Source organism: Hordeum vulgare, chromosome 3H (genome assembly GCF_904849725.1).
Source record: "Hordeum vulgare subsp. vulgare chromosome 3H, MorexV3_pseudomolecules_assembly, whole genome shotgun sequence".
NCBI lineage: Eukaryota > Viridiplantae > Streptophyta > Magnoliopsida > Poales > Poaceae > Hordeum > Hordeum vulgare.
Genome location: NC_058520.1, coordinates 573,468,115 through 573,474,619, shown reverse-complemented (window position 1 = coordinate 573,474,619; position 6,505 = coordinate 573,468,115). Strand labels below are relative to the sequence as shown.

Below are 6,505 nucleotides of genomic sequence, written 5' to 3'. Positions count from 1 at the left end.
AAATAGAATTTAAAAAATGTTAAATAGATAATATAACATCCTATTCAGATTTACACATTTTTTAATCAAATTTTATATATAATATTTAAAATTAAAATTACGGTTTAAAAGATATGATTTTTTGAAGTATTTATCACTTATAATTAAACTGCAGATTGACATATCTTGGGCATAGACTGAGCACTTTGCAAGCCCCACAAATGTCGTGGACATGAACAAATGCATTTTGTAAATCCTGAACAAATGTAAAGTATCTACAGTTAATTAGGCCGCACACAACAGCTCTACTGTGAGAGAACAGAGAACATAGAATTGATAGCTCAGAACAAGAACGAGCTGATGTTCTGCTCCATCTTCATCGCGGCCACCGGCGACAGGAACGAGGCGGCGTAAGAGTCGTCCCATGGCAGCATCAGGGAGCCGGGGCCCTGCAGGTCGTCGAGGATGATCCCCATGAGCCACTCGTCGGTGTCCAGCTCTAACTCCTGCACCTCCTCCTTCGGCAACATCGCCGCGTTTGTCGTCCCCATTCCCTGGAGCGCCGTCGGCAGCGAGTCCAGCTCCGGAAATGCATCGTTGTCGACATCGAACTCCGGCATCCGTGTCTCGCCCCCTGAGGCCGACTGTGATGCCGCAGCCTTGACCGCCGCCTCCTGCCGCTACCGCTGCATCTTCTCCCACTGGTTCTTCTTATTGTAGAGGCGGCAGAGCACCCAGTCGTTGAGCCTGAGCGAGGCGCCGTCCCTCTTCCTTCCGACGCGCCCCTCGGCGCCGGCGAGGCGGTACTCGTGCATGATCCAGTCGGTCTTGACCGCAGCCCCCGGCCTGCCGTGGTAGAAGACGAGCGACTTCTTGACCCCGACGGTCCTGCCGGTGCGCGCGACGGGCCTGTCGGCGCCGGTGGCCTTCCAGTAGCCGCCCCCGGCGGCCCTGCTGGGGCGGGAACCATTGGGGTACTTGCGGTCCCGCAGCATGAAAAAGTACCACTCCCGCGCCCCGGAGAGCGCCCGCTCCGGCAGCTCCCACGGGTCGTGCCGGTACATGTCGACCTCGGCAATGACGTGCGTCGGCAGGGTGCGTCCGGCCGCGCGCACGCAGAGGTAGTCCCCCACCAGCTCCTCGTCCGTCGGGTGGAACCGGAACCCCGGCGGCAGGCTCAGCTCTGCCTCCCCGTCCTGCCATTCCCCGCCTCAAGCAGCCCCGCCGTCGTCGTCCTGCGTCATCTTCCGAGCGGATCGGAAGCGACACCACTGGATCTGCAGCTGAACATGCACACAAGGATGACGAAAGAATAAATTGAACCGTTTTTCTCCCCTTGCCATGGACTGCGGGTTAATTATCATAAAGTAGGAGGTTTTTTTACAAAAACGGCGACGGTGGGTTTTCCGACGAAAACGATAGTCTCTTTATTGTAAGTTAGGTATTTCTTAATCCTTGCGAGTGTGTCACTCGGACTCGGACTCGGACGGATGCTCGATGCTTCTTCTTCGAATTTGCTTATGGGCTTCGATCCTTCTCAAGTTCGTTTATTGGACATACTCGACGGAGTATGACGTAGATTAATTTTTATTGTCTCTTTGTGATGATAAGGCTAGAGCTTCTCATCATATGGAAAGATTTATTGTCAGTTGGTTCAGACTTATGCAAGGTTTGAACGATGACGACTGCGGCTCATGGGCGTTGGTCCTGAAGGATATGTGAACGGAGACTTTTCGACTGTCATCGACAAGGTCAAGTGGGTTTGAGAGCGGCGCCAATGACTCGTTCTAGCGGTAGTAGTGATTGCTCTGTTGTCTCGTGTTGTGGATATATTGTTTGTTTGCGTTTGAGATACTTTGTAATATTGGTGAACTTTTATGATGGATTGAACCATTTTTGCAAAATAAAAATAAAATGGGTTACCCAGTCAGCACGGCGCATGGATGCATAGAGTCGTGACCTATACGTCATGGAGCGAAATAACATCACGCTACACCCCAATAGTCCATTAGGCTGTTCTTGGCTCATGTATTTTCCCGATTTCCCCCTACAACAGCAAGCAACCGAGAGTCACTAGGGGCACAGAACACTACACCGCGCGCACTCTACCTGCATCACTTCCTGTTATTTGAGAAACCATCGACCACATGCATGCATGAGCTAGCAATCTTGGGTTAATGCATGAACTCTAATCATGTTCAACGAAGAGACCAAAGACTAGACAAGATCACCAGGGGAAGGGGTTCTCAGATACGCTGACGATCATACATGGAGGTGATATTTTCTGCTGTGATCGGTGAGCTTGCCAGTAGATCCATATCTTTCCTCGTGGACAGATACCTGAAGCGGATGGCGGCGCCGACGGAGGAGGAGCGGCTGCGGAGCCTGCAGCGGCTGCTGCTGCGGGTTCGCGTCGTCGTCGAGGAGGCAGATGGCCGGCTCATCACCAACCAAGCCATGATGCATCAACTCGGCATGCTGAAAGAGGAGATGTACAGAGGGTACTACGCCCTCGACATGCTCAGTTGCCAAGCCCATGGAGAAGACAGGACAAAAGATCATGAGGTCAGTTACTCCTTTGCCCCATCTAAGTTCAACCCTGCCAAGCGCGTCTGCTTCTGCGGTCGTCAAGGTGCAGCACATGCTGAGCTGATGGAGCGAGTTCTGGGCAGCGTGAGGGACACCATTGAAGACGCGAGTGAGTTCGCCATGTTTCTCAACAGATGCCCGCGACTGAACCGCCAGCCGTACATCACGTACGTATCTGCTGCTGAGCAAGTGCATGTTATTCGGACGCCAAATGGAGACGGGACAGATCATGAGCTTCCTGTTGTTGCAAGCCGATGCGGCTGGGAGTCCGGCGGTCCTGCCGATCGTCGGCCCGGGGAAGGTCGGAAAGAGCACCCAGCACGCTTGCGACGACGAAAGGGTGCGCAGGCACTTCTCTCAGATCAATTGTTTCAACGGAGATGGCCTTGAAGATGCTAGCGTATTGGACCTGAGAGACGGAGCAAGAATCAAACAACGAAACCGCGGCAGCACGGGCAGTGGAAGGACATTGGTCATCATCGAGCTGCTCACCGACATCGACGACCATGGATGGAAGACGTTGTACTCATCTGCAAGAAGCCGCACCGCAAGCGGGAGCAAGACCATGCATCGTCGCGCGCCGGTCCGACAGGATCGCACGCTTCGGAACCACGCGGCCCCTCAGGGTACACTTCTTCACCCCGGAGGCGTACTGGTACTTCTTCAAGGCGCGCACGTTCGGGAGCGCGAGAGCGGAGGACCACCCGAGGCTGGCGGCGATCGCCATGGACATGGCCAGGGTGATGAACGGGTGCTTCATTGGCGCCAGCGTCTTCAGCGCGCTGCTGCAGGCCAACTTCATGAACCCCCGTTTCTGGAGCATGGCCCTCGCGAGCCTGAGGACCCTGATGCGGACCAACGTCTCGCTGTACGGGGAAAGCTTCGTGGATCCATGGCACATGGCGGAGCCGGTGTTTGTTAGGAGGGCGGAGGAAGGTTGTCCCGAATGCGTCGTGATGATCGCCAACTCGCAGACCTGTTGCGCTGAAGCTGAAGCTGGACCTCGTGGCGATCCTGAGGAGACGATGATGAGCGTGCAGGACCTTTTCCTTGGAAGTGTGAGGCCTCGAGGACGATTCAAGGTTCGTGCGTGGACATCTCACCTGCCGCCTCACTACACCTACATGCTTCATTGTGATGTACAGAGACCACGACGCCTGATCGTCTCCGGGGACGAGTGATTTTTGATGGGTCCTCTGCTCCTCGTCGATGACATTTAACTATTCGAAAATTCTATCTAGAAACGCGGCACCCTGGACATCGGGGTGCGGTGTTTTTTTTGCATGCATGCAATGATGTTATCAGATTCGTTCTAAATGACTAAAATTAAAAAACTTTTATCTCTTAAACAGTTAATTCGATCGATGATCCGTTTTTACCGTTGACTGTGTTTCGACGAAATCCAAAATCAAATCCCATGTCGACATGTTTCGACAACTTTTTTTTTCATAATTACCACGTTTGTTACACTTACTTGTCATATTAGTAAGTCTTACTTGTCTGATAAACAATAACTTAATCGTCAAATTTTTAAAAATTACGTATAAATATGACATCTTGACATAATTAAAATGGCAAGCACAAACAATTTTTTAGGCGATTACACGCAAAAATATGACAACTCAACATATTTAAAACCGATGACTACAAAGAAATCTTTTTTGGTCATTGTTTATAAATATGACAACTCGGCATAGTTAAACTAGCATATTGACTTTTATAAAATTGGCACCTATGCAAGTTTAAACTACTACTAGTAGTACTAGTACTTACCAGATGCATTTAGCTAGTGAATAAGGTCTGTCAACACATGTTTTGTGTGAGACACTTTTTCTATCTATTTTCTGTGTGACGTTTTGCATGCAGTACATATTTTTGTGATGCCATCTGCATATTTTTCTAGCCATGCTGCTGTGTGCTGTAATATGGATACATGTGGCACATGATTCACATCGAGAAAAAAAATGGCAATTAAGTTATTTTTTCGGACGAGTAAGTGGCTAATATTATGATAAGTAAGTCTAAAAATGTGGCAATTATGGATGGAGAAAAAAGTTCTCGAAACATGTCGACATGGGGTCTAGTTTTGAAGATCTCGTCGCGACAAAACCAACGATGAAAACGGATTGTCAATTAAATTAACGGTTTTAGAGATAAACTTTTTAAATTTCAAGTCAATAGAGAGAATCTTGATGACGTCATTGCATGCATGTATGGTAGGGAGATGAAATTAGCCACCGCATGGAAAGACTCGCGCATGCGGCGCTGTTGTGTACTCCCTCCGTTCCGAAATATAAGTCTTTTAAGCGATTTTACTAGGTGTCTATATACGGAGCAAAATGATTGAATCTACACTTTAAAGTATGTCTATATATATATCCGTATGTAGTCTACTAGTGAAACGTCTAAAAAGACTTATTTTTAGAAACGGAGGGAGTAGTTAAGTCTTTTAACTGAATCCCGTCTGTAGATGACATTAACATGCTCTCATGTTTTTTCTCAATCTTTTTCATTTTTTTATCTCATTTTTTAAACAGTCTTCCTAAGTCTCGACTGAGACTTATTTTGACTCAATCCATATTATATCCATGGGATCTTACACTAAGACCCGAGTAAAAAAAATTATGACTTACATATTATGTCAGTTGGACTTGGTTAAATGATAAATCTCAGTGAACTGATATCTAGTCACACCGGTTTAAAGAAAAGTAAAAGTAAGTGGTATCCACGCGCAACTGCGATTGCACATTGGTGTGTGGACCTTCAACTGTCATTCGTGGGGACGGGACCTTTAGCCCCGGCCCGTAAGGGGCTTTAGTCCCGGTTCACCAACCGGGACTAAGGGGACGGGACTAAAGGCTAGGCCTTTAGTCCCGGCCCTGTTCCAAGCCGGGATTAAAGGTGCTTCACGTGGGCGCCTCGTAGCGCCTCAGGGGCAGGCCCTTTAGTCCCGGTTCGTTACACGGACCGGGACTAAAGAGTTTCAGATTTTGCTTATTTTTGGGTTTTTTTTGAATGAAATTATTTTTGGGTTTTAGGGTTTTAAGGTTTAGGTGTTCGGGAGATTAACGTGATGCCACGTTTGGTGTTCGGGAATTAGTTTTCATATAATTTAAATAGAAATAATTATGCATATATATATATATATATAAGATTAACTTATCTTACAAGCGAGCATATATATACAATTATATGGAGATCTGAATTATCGGGACTAGAGCCCGTCTATTCGATTACATGGACGAACATCAGTAATGGCCCCTAGCTACACTAAATTGTCCTTTGTCATCTATAGCTTCCGTCCTCAGAAAGGTCGCAAGTTCCTCTGCAACAGCAATCGCGCGTTGCTCTGGTAGGACCTTCGTCCTCATGGCCGTGTACTATATAAGAAGAGGAGATGAATATGAATACCAATCATGATAAGAAAGAATGACGGGTAAAAATAGAGGTGTGAATGTTCATTGCTTACGTCGAATCTGTGATCCTTGTGCTCAGAGGTAAACGTGTGAATGGTCTCGCAAACATAGTATCCGCATAGATGCGTCCCCCATGGTTGCTGTTCACACTTTACGAGAATAGAATATATATAATCAAAATAATAATCTAGCATCATAGATGTATTGAAAATAGAAGTATATCATACTACTACTTAGCTGAGCCGCTCTAAAGGTCAGCTTCTCAGGCTCGATACCCGGAGTCACGCACTTGAACCGCTTCCAAACCCTGCCCGACAAGGATAATGATTTGCTAAGTTTTTCATTAATAGATATATCAGAAAATCATCGAAAGAGACCGATAGAGCGCAAGAATGATTGAAATTACCCTTGGAGCATGTCCTGCAGGCTTTGGAACTGTTCCAAGGGTCTCGATAATGGGTCGAAGGCATCAACTCTTCCCTTATCAATTTGAATGTTCAACAGAATCCAATGAAAGCTGC

General features: G+C 47.5%; 2 pseudogenes; one reads left to right on the top strand and one right to left on the bottom strand.

The window, feature by feature from the left end:
- Nucleotides 1–320: 320 nt before the first annotated feature.
- LOC123442073 lies at nucleotides 321–1,223 on the bottom strand (annotated as a pseudogene).
- A 777-nt stretch (nucleotides 1,224–2,000) lies between these two features.
- On the top strand, nucleotides 2,001–3,866 carry LOC123440703 (annotated as a pseudogene).
- The last annotated feature ends 2,639 nt before the right edge of the window (nucleotides 3,867–6,505 follow it).